Raw genomic sequence first — 21692 nt, 5'->3', positions numbered from 1 at the left:
CTTTTTTCCCCTAAGCAGAATGAACTTCAGCAGAAATCATTTTTTTAAAGCTCAGGCTGAGGCAGTCTGTCTGCATTTTGCGTCTTTACTTATCTGCAGTAATAGAGAAATAGGCTTTTTTGCCAAGAAACAGAATGACGTGGGAGTGGTCTGGGTTTTATTTTGATAGAGTTTTCAATCCTCCCAAAGGCCTGGAAAAACACACCTATTCAAAGATGACTCTGGGGCTGGGGTCCCACCAGCTCCGATTTCATTGCCTGTTTTTCCAGAGAGAGATTTAAAGTTCTCACCCTCTCACATCAAGAAAGCACACTTTATAAGTGTGAGGGAGAGGCTGGCTCTGAATCCAATTTCAGTGTTTTGTGTTTTTTCTTGAAATTGAGAAGAAGGCAAAAGCAAACATTAACATAGTCATGAAATAAATGAGGTCGAGATGATGGAATTTGGAGGCTTCCCCTTGGACCTCTGCTAAGCCATCCCCTTCGCTCATGGCATCCCCTTTCAACATAGATTTCAAAGCAAAGCCCAGGCAGGAATGCAGAGTCATAAAGTGCTTTTGCCCTTTTGCCCTTTTGCCCTAACGATTGCAGTTCTGGAGTGACATCTTTAGGAAAGAACCACCAATGTAAGCAGAAAGGACAATGACTAAAATATTCCTGAAAATATTTCTGGCAGGAAATGTAGGATATAATGTCAAGTAAAAAAAGCAAGATAAAAAAAATATTTATTCTCTATGCAATTTCAAAACTATAAATATTAGGATAAAAAAATTTGAAGGACACATACCAAAATATTAACAGTTGTTGTTTCAGGCTGGAGGCATGATGAGTTCCAACTCTACAACGAGTGGGGAAAGAGCTGTAAGAGTCTTCCTTTCTCCCCGCCCCCAGGCCTGTCAAACATTGGAGAATTAGCACCAAGGTTGAAAAGCAATTAATGAAAATAAGATGTGTGCATTGCGAGGACTGTCATTTTCTTCTGCTTTCACTGGGGTGGAACCCAAGGGGGTGGAACAGAAGGTAGTGGGGCCAGATGGGACTCAGTGAGTCCACACCTTTGACCAGCACTGAGACACACACTTGGGCCATCAGGTAAAGGTGAGAGTTCAGCTATGACTGACTCACAGTTTAGAGAGTTGAGATATTAGTCAGGAATCAAATGACCGTAATGCAGACGCCAGGAGAAAAACATAGCACAAGAGCTTCTGGAAGAACCTGCAGTCCACACGTCTTGAATAATGGTTGTAGCTTGACACACAAGTGATGAGCTCATGCTAAGCGTACCTGTCGTTTGCTCGAGGTTAGGTACGGAGCAACATTTGTTTGCCAGACCACTGACCAGGCCATAGAGCTCTTGGGGGTTTGGCCAGACTGGGGACATCCAGAATGAGAATTTGCATTTGATGGGCACCCATCAAAAGTGTTTGAGCAGAAAGAGTAAAAGGGGAAAGCTTTGTTTTAAGAAAACCTAGCTAGTTGTTACAAGGGGAGGAATCAGAGAAAAAGGCTTCAGGCAGGTGCTAGGGGTGGGAGGAGAGGCTAAGACAGTAGTAGAAGTAATTATGGGGCGCTGGAGACAATATGCAAATGCACAGGACAGGACTGGGGTGTGCCTGAGAACAGGGCAAAGGGAGAAAAGAGCCTGTAACGGTGACATGGGTGCCAAACAGGACGTCATAACCTCTCGTCGTGAACTTGAGCTGCCTGCAAATGCCAAAAGCTGCTTTCCAATTTCACAACCACCCTGCTGCCCCGTGAGCTCGGAGCTGATGAGAACGTGTGGGTGCAGGAGGAAGAATTGCAGAGCAAAGTCATTGCCAAACAGGTGAGTTTCCTCAGGAAATCATCAAGGGGTCTCTTTCAATTTCCACTCACACTCATCTTTCACCTGGGTTCCCGTCACACGCTGCAAGAGCTTTGGCAGAAGAACCTCCTAGAGCTTTGATCCTTTTATGAGGCAGCTCGTCCAGACTTGCGGCACCCGCCTCCTCGTTTCCCGGGCACCTACCTTCCCTTCGCAGCTATTCAAACTATGCCTTTGGAATCCACGCCGCATTTATGTAACCTCTGTCTCAGGTGGGATTCCAAAGCACACACACACCTGGAATCTTCCTGAACAAAGTCAACTCTCATCCTACAAATGTGCAAGGGATGCTTTAGGTTGACAACCCAGAATTCATTTTATCCTGACTTTATTCAGATACACACCCATTTTCCATCTTCTTCTGTGCTTCAAAGAAAACTGACCCCACTTCCAATTCCAGGAGTGGGTTAGAGCCATTAGACTAATCCTACTGATTGGTTCAGGAGTTGTTAGTCTACAACTTGGTCCAGTGGGACTGAAGGACCATCTGCAGCGTCTGTAAAAGTAGTTTCTTCACTGTCAAGGTCACCAGAACATATGGTGTTTCTCGTCCTCTGGACAAGGTCTTGTTTACACAGAAGTCCCAGAACAATGGCAGCCATCTTGCTGTCAGATGCCAGATGAACTATTACGCAGCGAAGAAGGAAAGAAAAACAGAGAAATCCCCTTTAATTTAATTCAGTTTGAGTTCACCTAAAGCCCTTTCTCAATGGGTGCCATTTTGAGAAATCATAGGGAAGTTTTGGGTTGGGAGGAACAGGTGTGCCACTGGCATTTAACAAGCGAAGAACCAAGAAAGGCAGATGGAATCTGTGAGAGAAGCTTCCATGACAACGAATCTTCCCCCATCCTGCACACTTTTAATGATCCACTGGGTTTCCAGGTACGTGACAACCCTACTTGCTATTATTATCTGAGCCTAGAGCCTAACTCCATTTTCCATACACACAGAGTATTTTTATTTTGAATGTGTTTTAATACACACCAAATTTTCCATTATTTAAATCAAGGGAAGATGGTACTTTTGTTTGAAATTCTTCCAAGATGTGTTCACCTTTTCAGATAATCATGTCACCATTGGCAATGGCATTTGTGGGCTTGAGCTGTCAACACGATACTTCTTCATTAGTTTGCATTTACGCTGTCACATTTATGGTGGTTCTAACCCATGGCCCAAACTCCTGACAACTTCTTCATGTGGCCTAGCATAATGGTGAGATAACATTTACATATCAATATGTATTAAAATCATCTTCCTTTGATTTCTTTTCTACACTCTTGTTAGTGTATGATATATTTTTGTCATTATATGATAGGTGAGTTGAACTATCTATAAATCCAATCACAGAATATTAAAAGGGGCTATTGCATATTATTTACAGTAGAAAGAAGGTATTTGTGCTTGCTGCCAGAGACCAGGGAGAGAATCATTCTGAAGAATCCTAACTGATAGAGAATTAAGCAGCAAGAAGTGGGAGTTCTTAAAAATAACAGACTTTACAATGGGAGATTGGCACAATTGTTGGAATGGGTTAAAAAATAATAAGTCTGCTCTAGGTCAGGCTGCAAGAGTAGATATCTCTGGTTCTGCATTTGAAAAACTACTGAAACCAGCGAGCTCATATTTACTTGGAAAGATGATTACATGCTCATAGAGCCATAGCTTTAGAGGAGGTGGTATAAAAATTCAGACAAGTATTGGCTGTGTCCTGCAGCCTTCTCTTCTGTCTTAGAGTATATAAGAGTATATAAAAGTCTTCAACAGCTGAGCCTGGAGCCAAGTGAGAAGGACATGTAGCTTTTCTGAGGAAGGGAGACTCCCCTACTATGGCAGTTACATCTAGTCACATGAAGCTGCAGAATTTGAAGAACCTGACACTATCCAAGCTAAGGAATCGGGGGGTGGGGGTGGGGGAGAATCGGACAAGTGAGTGTCTTATATGGAGATAAAATTTGGGTCCAAGACAAGCGTGGTCCCCAAAGCATCCACTGAGAATCTCCCTTTGGATGACCTTAGTTCAATAGGTAGAACATTCCTCCTTATGGGAAAGAGGAAGCTGGCTGTAAGCTAATGACAAAGAACCAGGACCAGGGTCTTCACACCTGTCTGGAAGCTGTTGTCTCAAGTTGTCCAGGCATGAGGAGTTCAGATCCAAGAGAAGGAAGACAGGAAAGAGCAGGTGTTACTCTTCTGTCTAAGGCCTTCCTGACTGGTGCTATTTTCTATCTTACGATCTGTCATGCTTAGACTGTTTAACTCCTTCTGGGGAAACCTACAGGGAAGTGCATTTATATATAACCACCACTGGACAACCTTGATAGGTGATAGGAATGACATCACTAACCATGTGAAGGAATCTACATTTCTGGTATAATAGCTGTTTCATTTCATCAGGCCCGAGGATGTGCATACCCTATTCAGCAGGAATCTGAGCACCAGACATGAACAGGGTGTGCACTCAAGCTTGTTCATAGCTGCATTGCCTGCAAAATCCAAAATGCAAAGACAAAGCCCCAGGATTGAGAAGGTTTTAGAAACAGTGAGGGGAAGCAATCAATAATGGGATGGGTCCTGGGTTCGTGTGTGTGGATATCTCTCAGGTACAGAGCTGCATTGTGGGGCCTGCATTTCAGGAAATAATCCTTAATGGTGGCCATGATCACAGTTCTCAGAATTTATAGACCTAGTGGCCAGTCTCTCATGTGAACCTCTACAATACAGCCCTTAAAGGAACAATAGTTGCTGTTTTTCCATTTTACAGAGGGAGTTTCCACAACACCGATAGATAAAGCTTAAGAATTTATTTCCAGCCCGTGGGAGAGGCTGGATTCCAGCCCATTTCTTCTGAATTCAAGGTCATGAGTGTTTCTACCCAATCTGCTGCCTCTGACTTGAAGCTTAGAACTTCCTGTTCTAAAAATAAAGTGTTTTTGTCTCTAACCCTCCATGTAACCATATATTCCCTTTGGATGTAAATATATTTTTTACCATATAAAAATAATTTCTGATCTTCTTCAAGACATGTTCCTTAATACTACTAATCTTTTCTCGATGCCTCATGCTTATTATTTGATTATGTGTTATGATGGTGTGTAGTAACTTGGATCTATATAAACTTAACCTTTTGTTTTGGTCTTCAAAGTCGGTCATCTGTTCTTCAGTGGTTATGGGGTCAGCCCCATCCCCTCCCCCACTTTATTCTAACTCAGAGTTCGCAATGGTCAACTTTCTTAGTGTTACATAATAAAATTATTATGTAATAATAATAAAAATTTTATTTTCTTATTTAAATAACAAAATTTATTAAAGTCGTCACCTCACATTTTGTGCATTTATGCTTTGACTTTTTGGGGGTATCAATGACATGTCCTTAGTTTAAATTATTTCAGTTGAGCCTTTGGCTTTAATGCCTAGCTGGGAAACAGGGGGCGGAACCCTTTGCCTCAATGCAGATGTTTCGTGAATGTAAACAATTTCATGCTCTTTCTAGAAAACCACTCCCCACCCTGACTGATGCTACCTGTGTGGGGTTAGGTCTCGCAAATATCTACCTGAGCTGTTGAGGCATGTGGACCAGCTTGGGGGCAGATGGGCTTCTCTGTGACCCTGGGCTGCTATTTTACTTTCTGTTTGTTTCTTGCACCACCCCTCAGCAAATGGCGATCACCACTTCATGGGGGGACAATGATCTGTGATTTAGGTGAAGCACCTAACCAGTGCCTGGTTCTCAGTGATGGTGGTTCTCTCATACATTCTCTCTCTTTCTCTGACACACACACACCCAGACACACCCCACACACCATTTCCCTCTTTAGAAGCACATACTGTACACAACACCCCCTTGGCTTTCATATTTAAGTGACACTGATTTCAAAAATAGCCTCCCTAGTGGCCCAGGGGTTAAAGTCTCAATGTTCTCAGGCTGTCGACAGCCACTGCAGCATGAGTTCAATCCCCAGCCAGGGAGCTACCCACATGGCACAGCTAACCTTTCCTGTCTCACCTGCTGCTCCCCTCAGCAGTGTATTTCAGTAGATTCGCCTGTTCTGCTCCCCACTCTGTCTCTGGTGAATCCTCTCACCACCCCCTGCCCCTCACCCCCACCCCCCCCACCCCGCACCTCTGGCCAGGACTCCAGCTCTTGTATGCCTAAATAAATAAAATAAATCTTTAAAACAAAATGAAACAAAACCAGCTTCACCTAAGCCCCTCTTGTCACAGCTAACAGAACCGGATTGGATATGGTAGCCCAGGGGTGCCCAGGGCAGCGGGAAGCTGCTGCCAGGTGAAAATGCAGGTGCTGAAGCAGGGGAATCTCTCACAGCTGAAATGACAGAACCAACCACTGGCCTGCGAGGATTATGCTCCAAAGAAGTGCTTTTTTTTTTTTTCTAAAACAAATGGAATTAATAACAAGTATGTCACTTAGTAATTAAACTTAGCTTCTTACATAAACAAGTCAATAAGAGTGATGAAAGATTTAGAATGGAAATTGAAATAATAAATGTTTCTGTCAATTTCTTTTGACCACATGGTTTAATAGGCTTTTTGAACCCAGTAAAAAGTTGGAAATAAGACACACAAATAAATTCTAGAGTTGCCTATCTCCAGTTCACTCTCTGGGCATGAATTCAATTTGGGGGGCTGCTTTATAAATATGTCTTTTCATAAATACACGGAAGAAGGCATTGAAATTCAGAGGGTTGGTCCCACTGAAGAACCAATGGGCCTTCATTTCAGTCAATGAATACTTTGGACTAAGTTTCCATTGCAGATTTGGCACATGGGGTATAAAGAAAACATCAGATACATTAAGACATGGGCCCTGCTTAGGTGACATGGGTCAGAATCTAATCTGAGTTTCCATGTCCTCATCCATAAAATATAGCTAACAACTTCTACCTGTGAGCTTTTGTGAGGATAAACAGAAAACAATAAACTACAAGTTCATAGCTTGATAGTATGATATCCTAGCATATAGCATGCACTCACAACAGTAGCCACACTCTCATCATTAAAATGACTATTTTTTCATCAGCATCATTACTGCATGTGGCGCTTTCCCCTGGGTCTGCATCCTGGCTCTAAGGATAAGCTGTCCCTTTGGATTTCCCCAGCACCTGTAAGCCAGACCACACTCAAGTCACCTGACAGTTTTGTGTCACATCTGTATTGTTCTCTCTGCACTGGTTGTGAGTCCATCTCCATCACATTTTACTAAGGGAAGGGACTCTCTCTTCTGTGTCTCCTAGAGTGCCTGGGAGTATCGCATGTGACCAGTCAAGTACAGAACTAGACAAAGCTTTGAAGTCAAAAGCCTTGAAGAACTTTGCTATTTCTTCCCCATTATGCTACCTCTCTGGAAGAAAACCACCAACAGGCAGGTTTAGAAACCTCAGGTGTTCAGTGTGGCCTCGGGGTACTGGGGAGAGGAGCTCCTTTAGGAATGAACCTTCGTTGTGCCTGATTTTCCTCACATCATCCCCACCTGCACCCTTTATGCACATGACAAACTGATCCTGGGCCTTTGCATGTAGGACCATGAGATATGTTATACTACATGTCAGAACTGCACATAGATCTACATACAGATCTACACATAGAACTGTAGACCAACAGTTATAGCAGGGAAAGTATATGGTGCAGATAGAGAAGGTCCAGGAAAAGTAAGGAAGTCAAAGTCAAAAGTTGAGGGAGCTAAGGGAAGAAGATGATGAGTTGGCTTCATGCCAAGCCTTCGAATGACTCCAGCTGACCCAATAGGCCATCTCAGGCGACAGGGAGAAACCCACCAAGCTCCACTGCATCCCATCTCTGATGATCACCCCACAACCCCCTCCACATCTTTCTTCCTACTGCTGCTTTCTCCCATAACTTGGCTATGTTGTCTGATTCCCACATAAGCCGCAGGCCCTCCTTGTTTTGACAACCCATTGGGGCTTTTTCTCCAGTTTAATTACCCACAGATTTCAACTTGCACGTCTGTAAACACTCCCTTCTGCAACGGTGGTGGGAGAAGCTCCCGCTACTTGCCTCACCCCCAGAACCATGGGGTTTGCATATCCCCAGAAAGTGTTGGGCCCTTGTCAGGGGGAGGTGGAAAGAAACAGATGAGAGGAGGGACAGTCAACCTAATTCACGTGTTACCTGCAGTCAGAAGCTCAGCTTGCCTCTTGCCAATTTAAGGTTTAGTGCTGATGCTTGTATATAAATTGTGCATCATAATGTTCAAGTCCTTGACTTTCTTTTAATCCTCAAGATTTTATTATATCCTCTTAAGAGAATATAATGGAAATGATTTCTCACACTCTGCTTGGGGCCTGATGTATGAAATATTACAGAGAAAGAACATGCCAGTTTAAGGTCAAATGGCTAAGCACCCCTGCAAAATGGGTTTGTAAATTCCACGATAATTTGTGAAAAGGCCAGGGGATCTCCAACACATGCAGCAGGTGATTATGAAGGGAGACGGCAAATGCAATTGAGTTGGTGATGACAGGCTCAGGTGGAGTAAAACGAGGTCGAGTCTGATTGTTGCAAAACTGAAAATCTACCAAATTATTGGGCCACAGCAAGTTGTCCTGGTCAGCAGTAGGAGGACTGACTTGGAGATGAAATTGTCTACTCGAACACAACTAGTTTCTTTTGAAAGAAGAGATTTTTTTTTTCCTAGAAGTTTTATTTATTGCTAAAAATCTATTTTTAGTTCTCTTTCAGTTCTTTTTCTCCAACCCCTTATTTTCAGTAAGATCTTTATTCTTCTTGCCAACTAAGGATTTTAAGCCTCTATTTTTTAGACAACAAAGCTCATAGTTGGCAAGGGATTAGGGAGTATTGTATGTTTTTACTCACCAGCCTTGCGTTTTACCAAGTTCGGAAGAGGCCACGTGAACTGGCTGGCTAGGTTTCCTACCTGGGCCGTAGAGGACACACTGTATCACAAGTAAGACTTTTCCCCCTGAAAATAGCAATGATAAGACACAGTAATAAACATATACATACTACCATTTCCATCTTTTATTTTTTTCACCTAATTCTGCGAAATAATTTCAGATGATGGATCCTGTTTCATCTACATTGTTAAGAGTCGCGCTTTAGAGCAAGGTTGCAGTTTTCTGGGTTTTGATTAATGTTCATTTGCTCAATAAATTTTGACCATGTTGCGCTGGGCATTGGGGAAGCTGTGGTGAAAGTAACTCAGCCTCTCTAAGAATTCAGCCTCTGAGGACAAAAGATCAGGAACTCCAAGCCCGATGCAGTAAGAAAAATAACCTAGTCATTCTCTTGTTAATCTTGTTTGTTTGTTTTTTTTGTTTTGTTTTGTTTTGTTTATACATGCACTGGGTACAGTCAGAAGTGCGGGAGGGTGAGAGAATTCACCAGAGCCAGAGCGGGGAGCAGAGCAGGCAGAAGGACCGAAGGACACTGCTGAGGGGAGCAGCGGGCGGCAGGAGAGGTCTGCGCGCCATGTGGGACCCTCGCCAGGTGGCCGGGGATCGAACCGGTGCAGCAGAGGCTGCGGGCAGCTTCGCAACCCAGCGCTCAGCCGCTGCGCCACTGGGGAGGCCCTCTCTTGTTAATCTTGACAGATTCTCCATCACAATTACATTGAATAGAGACATAGATGCATAAAAGGGAAGAGGCAGTGGATCTGGGTCTGGGTGATACAGAACAGGAAGAGTTCTTGGAAGTCATCTCTTTCAGTTTTCCAGTTTACAGAGTAGCTACTGAGGCAGAGAGATGGAGAATGACTAGTCTAAGGTCACAGGTCAAGAACGAATGATTGTTGGGAATGTGTCCTATGTAGGGGCAGGGGTTTCACCAAGATTTCCTTTGATTTCTGCGAAAGTGCAGCTTTAGACAACAAATATGATGCTGAGATCAAAATCATCGCCCTTCAAGTGCTTCCCAGCTTTGTTCTCTGACACTTTTCTGAACGGACCTGCTTCCACGTTCAAGAATGATTTTCTGATGTCAGAAAATGAAAGGAATGCTTTTCTGTTGTTGGTTTCAAACAGGACAGATTTTGTTTTTACCTGTGTTGTATTTTATTTTTATTTTCTGATTTCTATTCTGATTGTTTAGTCACTGTGATTTGTTTCTCTAAGCAACACCAACATTTTCTCTAAAGAAGAAACTGAATAAAGGATTAGAACTCTGAACCCAGATATAAAAATAAGTGAAGATAACAAGTTTTCTAAACTTACAATTCAGCATTTCTACCAAGACTGTGGCCTGAATTAACAAAACATGGCCGAGAGAGACTGTCCCAGCTAAGGGCAGATAACCCGATAACCAACAGGTCTTTAAGGTCCACAATAATTTGTGCCAAGTCCAGGTGATTGCAGATGCATTTTGGTAAAACCTGCAAACACAAAGGGAGACTGCATTTCTCGCCTACTGACTGCAAATTCTGACAGCAAATCAACACGCCCAACCTATTTACCAAACCATGGCAGCTTGCCTGGCCACAGAGAATGCTTCAGCCAGGGATTTCAAGGCAAATATGCCTTTTATAGAAAAACAGAAGTACTTCTCAGAGGGCAATGTGAGGTGAGTAGGACAGCCATATATTGTTGTCCAAACCAGGTCACTTGAGTGTGAAAGAAGCTCTGCTAATAATTTCTCCTAGATTGCTGATCGGAACGAGAACTTTCCAGGGTATCTGGAATATGCTCTCACCGTAGGTCTAAGGGAAAGAACTTCAGATTTGAGGACAGACTGATCTGAGATGGAGCCTGCATCCCACCTCGGGTAGCTGGGGGTCAACAGGCATCTTAGGACAAGAGGCTCTGCAGTGTGGGGGTGACTACCAGGGGTAAATACACAAGGATGCTGGAAATTTATAGATTTTCAGCTAAAGGTCTCCATAGCTAACACAGTATCGTGATGAGATGGCTATTGTTATTATTACCCGATTTAAAAGTTTAGGATATTGAGGCACAAAGGAGCAAAATAAGTTGCCCGAGGTCATAGAGCTTGGAAACCCCCGAGCTGAGAGGCACCCAGACGATCTAGCTTCACTTTCTGTGCTCTTAACATCCTCACTGGCTAGTCTCTCAATGTGTGTTAACTGCATAATGTGAATCAGTGTGTATGTGAGGATTAGGTGCTCAGTTAATGGGGTGGAAGTATGCGGGGGAGTGGAGGGGAGCGGAAAGCAGGTGTGGGGGCAGGGAGCCTGTGATCTCTGAAGCTCCCAGACCAGGGAGGTGGACTGGCAGAAGGGTAAACTTTCCTTTATCTTTGCATTGCAGCAATCAATGCCATGGAGTTACTTGCTGAGCTACTTAAAAAGGGCCCCCCTTGGGCCTCCCTGGTGGTGCAAGGGGTTAAGTCTCAGCACAAAAAAGCTATCGACAGCCACTGCAGCATGAGTTCAATCCCTGGCCAGGGAGGTATCCACATGGCACAGCAGACCTCTCCTGTCTTGCCCGCTGCACCCCTCAGCAGTGTATTTCAGTCGATCTGCCTGTTCTGCTCCCCACTCTGTCTCTGGTGAATGCTCTCACCACCACCATCCCCCACACTTCTGGCCTATAACCCAGTTCTTGGGGATGCATAAATAAAATTTTAAAAAATCTTAAAAAAAAATAAAAGGCCCTCCCTTCTCTAGAATCAGTTAGAAAGGATGTTAGAGGAAATGTTGCCTCCAGCGCACCTGTCTGTCCTCAGAGACAAACATTTTTCCATTTCCCTTCAATCCCCAGGTCAACTTCTGACTGTGCCACTGAGGGCCTGGAAAAACCTAGAAAAGCTGCACTGCCCGGTCTCCCAGGAGGAGTGGGCTTACTTCTCCCTGGATGGCCTCAGGGCGAGACCGGGCATCCTGGGCTGCGTGGGCGCGAGCGGAATCCCACACACCCACACCTCGCCAACCAGAGAGACTGACCACCCATGCTCGCGCCAGCCCCGGCCACATCAGACAGCAGCCTGGGTGGCCTCATTGTCTCTGCAGGCAGAGCTGTCCCCCAGGATTAGCTGGACCAGCCACCATGGCTCCTGCCCAGCTCCCTATTCCTGTGGGTTCTAGTGCAATTCATTCATCTCACAAAACTTCCGGGGGCTCATTAGAATAGAGCTCACAATGGAAAGCAATAAAATCTCCATGAAGGGAAGAAGAAAATCTGCTCCAGCAGGATGTTCTGCCCGTGGAGCAGACTTCTGAGTATTGTGCAGTCTCAGAGAGACAGATACTCGAATGTATTTTCATTCAGTCATTCGTCATGTATTCAGCCAACATTTCCTTAACATCTGTGTGCTGCATACAATAGATGGTGGGGATTAGAAGACTCAAAGATAATCTTAATCTCAGAAAACAAAATAAAATGGGCCTCCCTGGTGGCACAAGGGGTTAAGACGCAACCTGTGAAGCTATCTGCAACCACTGCAGCACGAGTTCGACCCCTGGCCGGCCAGGGAGCAATTCACATGGCACAGCAGACCTCTCCTGTCCCCCCGCTACTCCCCTCAGCAGTGTATTTCAGTCGATCTGCCTGTTCTGTTCCTCACTCTGTCTCTGGTGAATCTTCTCCCCCAACACACACCTCTGGCCTACACCCCAATTCTTGTATGCATAAATAAATTAAATCTTTTTTAAAAGATTTTATTTATTTATTTATTTATACAAGCACTGGGTACAGTCAGAAGCGCGGGAGGGTGAGAGAATTCACCAGAGCCAGAGCAGGGAGCAGAACAGGCAGACTGACTGAAATACACTGCTGAGGCGAGCAGCGGGCGCAGCAGGAGAGGTCTGTGCGCCATGTGGGACCCTCGCTGGTGGCCGGGGATTGAACCAGTGCTGCAGAGGTTGCGGGCAGCCTCACAACCCAGCTCTCAACTGCTGCGCCAAATAAATAAATCTTAAAAAACAAAATAAAACAGAACCTCAGAGTAAATGAAGGAGAAGCCATGTAAATAAATCACTTCTTGGGCCTCCCCAGTGGTGCGGTGGTTGAGCGCTGGGTTGCGAAGCTGCCCGCAGCCTCTGCAGCGCCGGTTCGATCCCCGGCTGCGCCCCGGCCACCAGAGGAGGGTCCCGCATGGCGCGCAGACCTCTCCTGCCGCCCGCTGCTCCCCTCAGCAGTGTGCTTCGGTCCTTCTGCCTGCTCTGCTCCCCGCTCTGGCTCTGGTGAATTCTCTCACCTTCCCGCACTTCTGACTGTACCCAGTGCTTGTATAAAATAAAATAAATAAATAAATATTTAAAAAAAAAGAAATATTTAAAAAAAAAAATCACTTCTTTATAAGTCAAGAGGCAATGTTGACATTCACAGAGGAGTGTAGGACACCGGGGAGACTGCTGGGGACACCTTGCTCAAGAAGGTGGGGCTTTGTAAGAGCCTTGGAAGGTTTCTTAGCGAAGGGGGAAGGGATTCATGGCCTAGATCTCAGAGTCGAAATGAGATAGGTGAGGGGGGATGAGAAAAGGCAATCGAGGCAAAAAAGAGAAACACCTGTGCTTCATCTGTTCTGATGGGACAGGGCACAGAAGATGCAGGAGAGAGGAACAGCAGGGGAGCTGGAGGGAGACCTGGGCTACCTTGCAGGAGACTCCACAGGCCAGGCTGGACAGTATTTGTCAGAGTATTTGTGGCCCTTATTCATGAACGGGGAAGTGCTGTAGGGTGAGTGTCTGTCTGAAAAGACGACCCTGCAGGCGTGTCCACACTTTGGCCCTGAAGGGAGTGTGGAGACACGTCCCGCGTAGCCGAGCACCTGCAGGTACAAGGTAGTGTGGGCAAGTGACGGTGGGCTCTCCAGACACTCCGCGAGGCACCACCCTCACAGCTGACAAAACATCTCTCAGTTTGCAATGGGCGGATTTGGGCGTTAGTGTAGTTTGCCATTTCGCAGCAATAAGAAGGTCCCCCTTCCCTCTGCGGCCTTCATGTGTGCTGTCTGCTTGACTCCAAATGTGGAAGCTACAACCTGCTCACAGGTGTGTCTTATTTCCTTAGCTCCAAATATCCTTGGTCTATCTGGTGCCAATATCCGCAAGTACGATCCCCGCATCTCACAAAGACCATAAAAGTCTCCCTCCCCTTCTCGAAACTTCCCAATTTCCCCTACCGTGAATCACATCTGTCTTCTGGATTGCTTGCTATTTGGGGAAACAAAGGCTAGGCACCATTTCCCAAAGCACAGGCAAACTATGGCATAAAAGAATACTCGTGTTTGGGAAGGTTCTGCAGAGATCCCTTCCAGAAACTGCTTAGACACGGAAGCACTGTGGGGATTCAAATGGAGAAGGAAAAGCATTCTAGACTGCGGGAAAAGTGTGAGCCGGGGCACTCAGAGCTCGTACAGAGAGTTCATCAGCAGTCATGGAGCGGACTGTCAGCCTGCGGTGACGGTGACAGGGCTCACGTCTACAGCGGGTGTGGCTCCTGGGTGGGTGGCAGAGGCCAGGAGCACAGAGCCCTCCCAGGCTTTCTCTGGTTCTAAGCAAAGTCCATCTCTGGCCACAAAGCCCATTTAAGAGCAGAGTCCTTTAGCCTCTACAGTGGTCACAGGTGCATGACAAGACCAGGTTGTCCACAGAACATTTCCAAATAACAGGGAGCCTCGTTTATCTGCTAAAAGAAAAGGTGTTTGCAGATAACTGAAGCTTATCACATTCGACACCAGTAATTTACAACGTGTTTGTCAGCTTGACCAAGATTTCTTAAAATGAGTTGCATGCTCTCCTACCTCCTGAACCAAACTCCATTTTCTCTTTTACTTGAATCATCACATTTACTATCCACCCGCACTGGGCTATAATGTGCTGTGGTTGGAGGTAAGTGGTAGGCTCTCCTCCTTAGGGGTTTTTTGGGGGGTGGGGAGGGTAAGGAGGCTGGAAAGAACAAGGAGGGGTTAAAATCCTTTTCTCCACCACTTTTTTTCTGCCCTCCCTCCCCCAGATAATGTTAATGCATGAATGTCCTTCACCTTTGGGCAAGTATCCTGATACTTTGCATTCTTTTAACTGGTTTTAATTTCCCTCTGCATAGACACGTCAAGGTCTGAAATGTCAGCAAGGCCCAGACTACTGTATTTTCGTATTCTTTCAATTGTTTTCTTTGCCTTTGCTTTTAATTGTCAAGTTCTGGCTGATCAGCACGAGAGTCTCCAAGCACTTAGACAAGCCCCACCTCTTCACGGATGCAAAGACTGAGTTCCAAGGCAGGGGCAGGGCGAGTGATGTGTCCCAAGGCCACATGCAGTGTATTGGGAGATTCAGGACTTGAACCAGCTCACTCTCTCCTCTGCCCGTGTTTATTAATCTTCCTGATCTTTCATTCATTGACCCCTGGAGTCTCATACTGCCCCCAAGGTCCAACTCAAACACCCCTTACGGATCTGGAACTTCTCTCAGAAATTAAGAGCCAGGAATTAAGTACTTGAGGTACACTTAGTGCATAGCCCCTCTTTCCTTGCAGATTCCCCCACTAACTGAAAGTGGAATTTTCTTATTTTGTATGATTTGATAGCTTATCTCGGGGATCTGGGAATGTTTAGATTTTTTCCATATAAATTAATGGCAATAGCATTCCTACACCCCCAAAATAACTAGCCAAATAGAAATGCTCTGATTTCACAAAGTGGGGAAAACCTGATGTCTGCTTCCTACACTATAACTCCAACTTCCCAGGGGCAGGAATTACATATTTATTACACATTTCACCCCATAAGCAGAGTAAGTTCTAGGTCCTCAGTACAAAGGGGAAGAGTCGGGCAGGAGAATGAGTCAGAAAAAAAGAAATTCAGGATAGTTACCATTCCTGCTTGGACCAAGCCTTTGTGCTAAAATCAAACCCTCCACTGCTTTTTCTTTCTCCAGCACTGGTGCAAGTTGCTGAAATTAATCTGAGAGGAGCTTTCAGTTGCTTCCCATAAAGGACGTTTTCGGCATATCCTCTCCAGCCTTTGAACTTGCACTCGGAGATGAACTGCTTAATAAGCTGCTCTTAGCATCTCAAAAAAAAAAAAAAAGAAATACTGAAGTAGAATTGAGTTGGTACCTTTAACAGAGCTACTCACAAAGGAAAGCTCTTTGTCTCTGGAAGGAGCTTCCCAGCTTTGAAATCTGCAAGGAGCTGGGTAAATCCAGCTCGGGGTGCTGGCTTGACTCTCCCTTGAAGAAGCTCGCTTGGGTAAGAACTGAGCATGCATTTGTCAGGACAGCTCAGGAGAGTGGCTGTGGCTCCCTGCCTGTCTGAATTCCCCATGCAGCTCTGTGAAAGGCATGCAAGAGCCTGGGAATTTTCTAACACACACCGTATGGAAGCTGAGGCTGGGCAGACGTGAGAGCACACAGGCCTCCCACCCGCCTCTCAACATGGTGACCACAGGGAGCTGAGAACTGAATCTGAAGCTCAGAATTGACAGAAGCTCAAGGTCAGAAGATCCTTAAAGGTCATTTGTTCCACCACCTACACCCACCAAGTCCCAAATACCACATTGACACCATTTAAACTGTCCCATCAATGGTGATTGAAACCTCTGAATATGGGGCATCCATTAACATCTCCAGGTAAAGTTTCTGCAGGATGGAATTGGATCAACTCAGTGATACGGGAACAGGAACTGGGAATCATGAGGCTCAGTTCCCTCCTCTTCACCATGTGACGTGGAAACTCAGGAACAGATGTGGGTCTGTAGCTTCACATAGACATACAAAGACTTTATGTTCAGGACCTTCCTCACCCACGTGCCCGCTCTGTTTGACACTCCGTCAGCCTGGAGGGTCTTACTGGCCTCTTTGTTAGCGGGTACTTTCTTCCAAGTTCTGCAACCATGTCATCGAATTGGGGACTTCAGACAAAAGTCTCTACATCATGTGGAACTAACCTCCTACATTCATATAGACCTGGAAGTTTGTAAAAGGATCACTTTATCCTTTATTTCTGTTTGATTCTCATAATGATGCTTAACGACACCTCCACTTGACCCATAAGAAAACCCACAAAGAAAAGTGATTCACTCACCTACTTGCAGTTAAACAGCGGTAGAGTTTGGATTTGAACCCAGGTCTGACCGACTCAAAGTCCAGGCTGCCTTCTCCCCTGGCCGGCTGTCAGCAGGTACCAAATACGAATCTAGGAAAAGGACAGTCTTTGGCAGGGTGGAAAACTTGTTAGAGAGGATTTTTAAGGAGATCAATATTGTCTTGTGGAAATTTCAAATTCCAAAGCAATTCTAAGAAGTGAGCAATTGATGCTGCAAGGGACTCTGCAGGCCCTCCCCACCCACTGGCGTCAAGAGATCACATGTGCTCTGTTCTATGACAGAAGAACGGATGGGTAGAGCATCCAGAGCTGAGTTTTGGATTGAGCATGTCAAGAGAAATACAATGTCACTGTGAAAATTAACTCACATATGTTTTCATAAATAGCTGATTATGACTGAGTGAAAATGCCTAAGCCTATTTGGCCTCAACAAATAACTTTCAGGTCCTTTAACCAGGGGCTGCCATGGATCAGACGCCAGCGTTGGTGACAGGATCCAAGGAGAAAAGAACTTATTCTCGTTACCTGTGGCTGTCTCCCAACCTTCCAAATTTTTATATAAGTGCCATAGTCATTTTTTTAAAGATTTATTTGTTCATGCATACAAGAACTGGGGTGTAGGCCAGAGGTGCCAGAATAGAGAGAGGATTCACCAGAGACAGAGTGGGGAGCAGAACAGGCAGACTGACTGAAACACACTGCTGAAGGGAGCGGCGGGGAGACAGGAGAGGTCTGCTGCGCCATGTGGGTAGCTCCCTGGCGGGGACGGAGCTCATGCTGCAGAGGCTGCAGATAGCTTGGTAGTGCTGAGACTTAACCCCTTGAGCCACCAGGGAGGCCCCATCAAGTGCCATTGTCATTTTATCATTCATCTCCTGATAACGTTTCAGAGAAATTAAATTTATGCAATAAAGGTTTACTTAAAGGGAGATTGCTTTTCCTTTGTTTTTTGCTTTTTTGTTTTGTTTTGTTTTGTTTTGTTTTATTGCAGCAGCATTGGCTTGCAACAGTATGTGATTTAGGGACACAGGGTCACACCTCTTCAGATGTCTGTTACCACACCACACCTACAACCAAACCCCCATAATCCTCCACCACTGTCCACTGGGACCCCTCCCTGCTCCGCACCTCCCCTCTCCCCCTATTCTGGAAACTGCAATTCTAGCAGTCAGAATTCCAGGGGTTTTTGGTTTAACTTCATCTGTTACTTTCTTCTTCTTTTTTTTAATAGTTCACATATGAGTGAACTCATGTGCTACTTGTTTTTAGGAGATTCATAATTTTATCCTCATCTTTAAAGGGAGAATTTGCTGGGGTCTGTGTAATAATTAAAAGGCTTGGTTTTGAAGACTTTGACTGGGTTTGGGTCGTCTGCTGTCTCAGAGAGGCACCGACTGTGTCAGTTAAACGGACTGGCCCCTCCTGAAGGCAGGCGCTGCCCCAGACCCTGGCTGGCCAGTTCTTGCTGTTCTGAGGATTGTGAGGCTAGAACCTTTGACTGGGGTGCTCCGCTGGCCTCAGGATATCCGAGTCTGTGCTGCATGAACTCTTTCTACTTTCCTGAATCCGCTTCTGTGTGCAGACATCCCAGATGCTAAACAATTGCATAAGCGACCGCTAGTTAGCTTAATTGGCACATTCAGTTTAGTCATATAAACCAGGTTCTTTTTATATTTTGCCAATGTTTCACAGTGTAACAGGACTGTTCCCGTGTTAAGAGTTTCAAATAAGTGCTTCCTGGTGTGATTACAATCTGACTAGACTGTGCTCAGCAATTACCTGTGAACACGTTCACGCTTGTGCCTGACGGTGGATAAAGGGAGTTTGTCTTCACCGCCTCCTGGGAGGAAGTGGAGGCCAGCCGTGCCAGGTGGGGGCTGCATGGAGGCCTCTGGGAGGAGGTTTGGGGGCTCTGGAGCTGGAGTTGCCCCTGCTGGGCCCGCCACGACTCTGCCTTTTTGTGCCTTTACCCACCATCAAACTATGCTGCTCCTTCATTTTCTCGGATCCTTAGCTCGGCCCTGTCATCAGGCCACCTCTCCACTCTGCCTCTGGCCTCCACGAGGGCAGCAGACTCTTGCCTTTCCCTCTTCATGCCCCCCAGTTGCAGTGGCCCCTTACACATGCAAGTTTGAAAATCTCTTTCACCTCTTTCGGTCTTTCCTGAGGGGGTTCCCCAGTGCCCGCTGAATGGGTACTGAAGAAAATACAAGTTGTTTTAGTGGCTTTTGACCCTCTACTTCTCAATTCTCACTTCTCTCCATGGCTGCCTTTCTCCTTAAACTCCAGAAAAGGCTTCTCTCCCTGCCGGAGTGGAGAACCATGGTGTTTAGGTTCTGAGGCTGACAGACCTGCTGGCTGCTGGTGCCAGGGCCCTGTCGGGTAGAGCTGCACCGTGGGACATCAGTGGGCCCCACTCAGTGGCGATCCAGTCCCCTTCCAACAAAGAACCCCTCCAGTCTGGCACTTAACCCCTTCCAGAATGCTCAGAACACACTCTCTGATAAGGATTTGCTCTCCAGAGACAGGATTGGACTTGAGCCTTATCCCACCTGGGCTATTTCTCCCACTCCAAGTCTTCGGACCTTGTGAGGTCACCAAAGCTGGACAAGAGACAAGGTGAGAAAGAAAAGTCAAGTAGGAAATGCGTGAATTGCAAGATTCCTGGGAATCCAAGTGGAGGACTTTAGGCAACTGTATTCACCTGCAGGACCTGGGCGGCCCTCAGGGGTCAGCCTGACCTCCAGGTAACTTCAGTCCTTTGTTAATTCCCAACTCAGATCTTCTTCCTTCTTCCAGGGCACATCACTGAGGATGTGGATCCTTCATGTGGCTGTGGATGAGGAGGGGAACGGCGCTGTCTGTGGTGGGTGGGACTCCCGAGAAGAAACATGCCTGGCGATTGCTCCTTCCATGGAATCCCACACCCCAGTGACTGCCGGTGGCCATGGCCTTCCTTGTTCTCACACTCAGAGGCGTCAGAGATGGATTTATCTCTCATGCTCAGTATATGAAGGTGAGCCCTGAATTATATGCAAAGGCCTGGAATTATATGCAAACTTGGAGGACATGTGTGCTATACTCATGCTATCTGCGGAGACAACATTGCAAGACTCTAGTGGACGCCTGAAACCACAGCTGGTAACAAACCCTATGTAAGCTATGTTTCTTTCCTATACATACATACATATATGACAGTTTAACTTATAAATTAGGTACTATAAAAGATTGATGCCAACAAATAATAATAAAATAAATGATTATAATAATATATTGTAATGAATGTTACATGGATTTTGTCTTTCAAGATATCTTATTTACATGATGTATTTGGACAGTGGTTGACCGTGGGTAACCTCAAAACTTTGACTGATTTCACAACTGTGAAACGAGTGTGAAAGGGGCTGCTACACATGTCATAGAGTAGGAGGTCAAGGGATCCATTGTGTTCTATCAGGTCCTAAGAATCAGTTAATGTAAAACAAGGTAGCACTAAGAAGACCCTTCTTTGGAGAGTGTCCCAGGAGACATGGTCTTAAAAAAAAGCTACTGAAAATAAAGTGAGTCCATTGACAACACTAGAGAACAGCATCTTCCACAAGATGGGGTGAAAGCCAGCAACCCTACAGGAAGCAACTAGAGTAGTGGGCTCCATATAAAATTAGAAACATCTTTGTGCTACAACTATGACTTTCCCCTCATCTCCCGCCATATCATAACCACCATAAAGAAGGTAAAATCATACCAGGTCAGCTGTGAAAACATTGGTAATATAATTGACAGGCACTATCTGTAACATATAAAGAGCTCTTGTAAATATATTAGGAAAAAGAATATCTCTCCATGAAAAAAAAAAAGGTGAAAAATCATACACAGGTCAGCCTATGAAGAATAAATGCAAATTAACTATAAATATGTAAGTAATTCAAGCTCACAAATAATAAGGATATAAAAATGGAAGTATTTTTTTTTCATTTAAAGAATTGACAATGATTTGAGTGATAAACAAAACTGATATTGATTAGTGTCCAAATGCTGGTTCTTAACCCTGGATGCACCAAGAAATAACTCAATGAACTTTGTACACTGTTGGTATCAACATCTGCTTCTGACCATGAAGGAGTAAACCACTGTGGGAATTGCTCTCCCACCATAAATGGTTATACGCAGATACACAAAACAATTGTTTTTAGAACCAATATCTACAAACAGAGCAGGACTGTTAATCCCAAGGGAAGAGAAAAAAATGAGATGAACCCCAAAATTGCCCCATTTGCTGCTTGAAGGTAGTTTCCAGAACACAATACAGACTAGAGACACCAGAGGAAATCCAGCAATACTAGTAAGTTGAGGACAGAGATCAGAGTTCTAGGAAACCTATTTGCATACCCAGAATTTTTAGAAAAGAATGCCAAACAGAAGGAAGCAGCAGAGAGAACTCTATAGAGATCTGCAGAGAATCTCCCTCAAAACTTTGACTCATTGAGATGGGAGAAATATGGAGTAGCAACAAGCAGTAGACTGAGTGATTCTGGGCATAAGAAGGGCTATTAAAATGAGTATAGATATGCATAAGATATTGACTTTGTGATGGGATTATCAATTAGACTGAGACTAAAAGTGGCCCTTGGTTCTCTCTAATGAAACATAAAGCAACCACAGAGGGGCTTGGGTATATGCTAAGTGATCTAAGTACACGTTCTGCCCCTTCCCACCCAAAAAAGAGTGTCATGCTAATTTAAGTATTAAAGCAAAATGCAGCATTCGATAGAGTACAAGGTGCAATGTGGAGTGTCCAATAAAATGAAGTTCCAAAATACAGTGATAAAGAAACA

The sequence above is a fragment of the Talpa europaea genome, assembly GCF_964194135.1.
Source record: "Talpa europaea genome assembly, chromosome: 6".
NCBI classification, from domain to species: Eukaryota; Metazoa; Chordata; class Mammalia; order Eulipotyphla; family Talpidae; genus Talpa; species Talpa europaea.
This window is presented reverse-complemented; position numbering follows the sequence as displayed.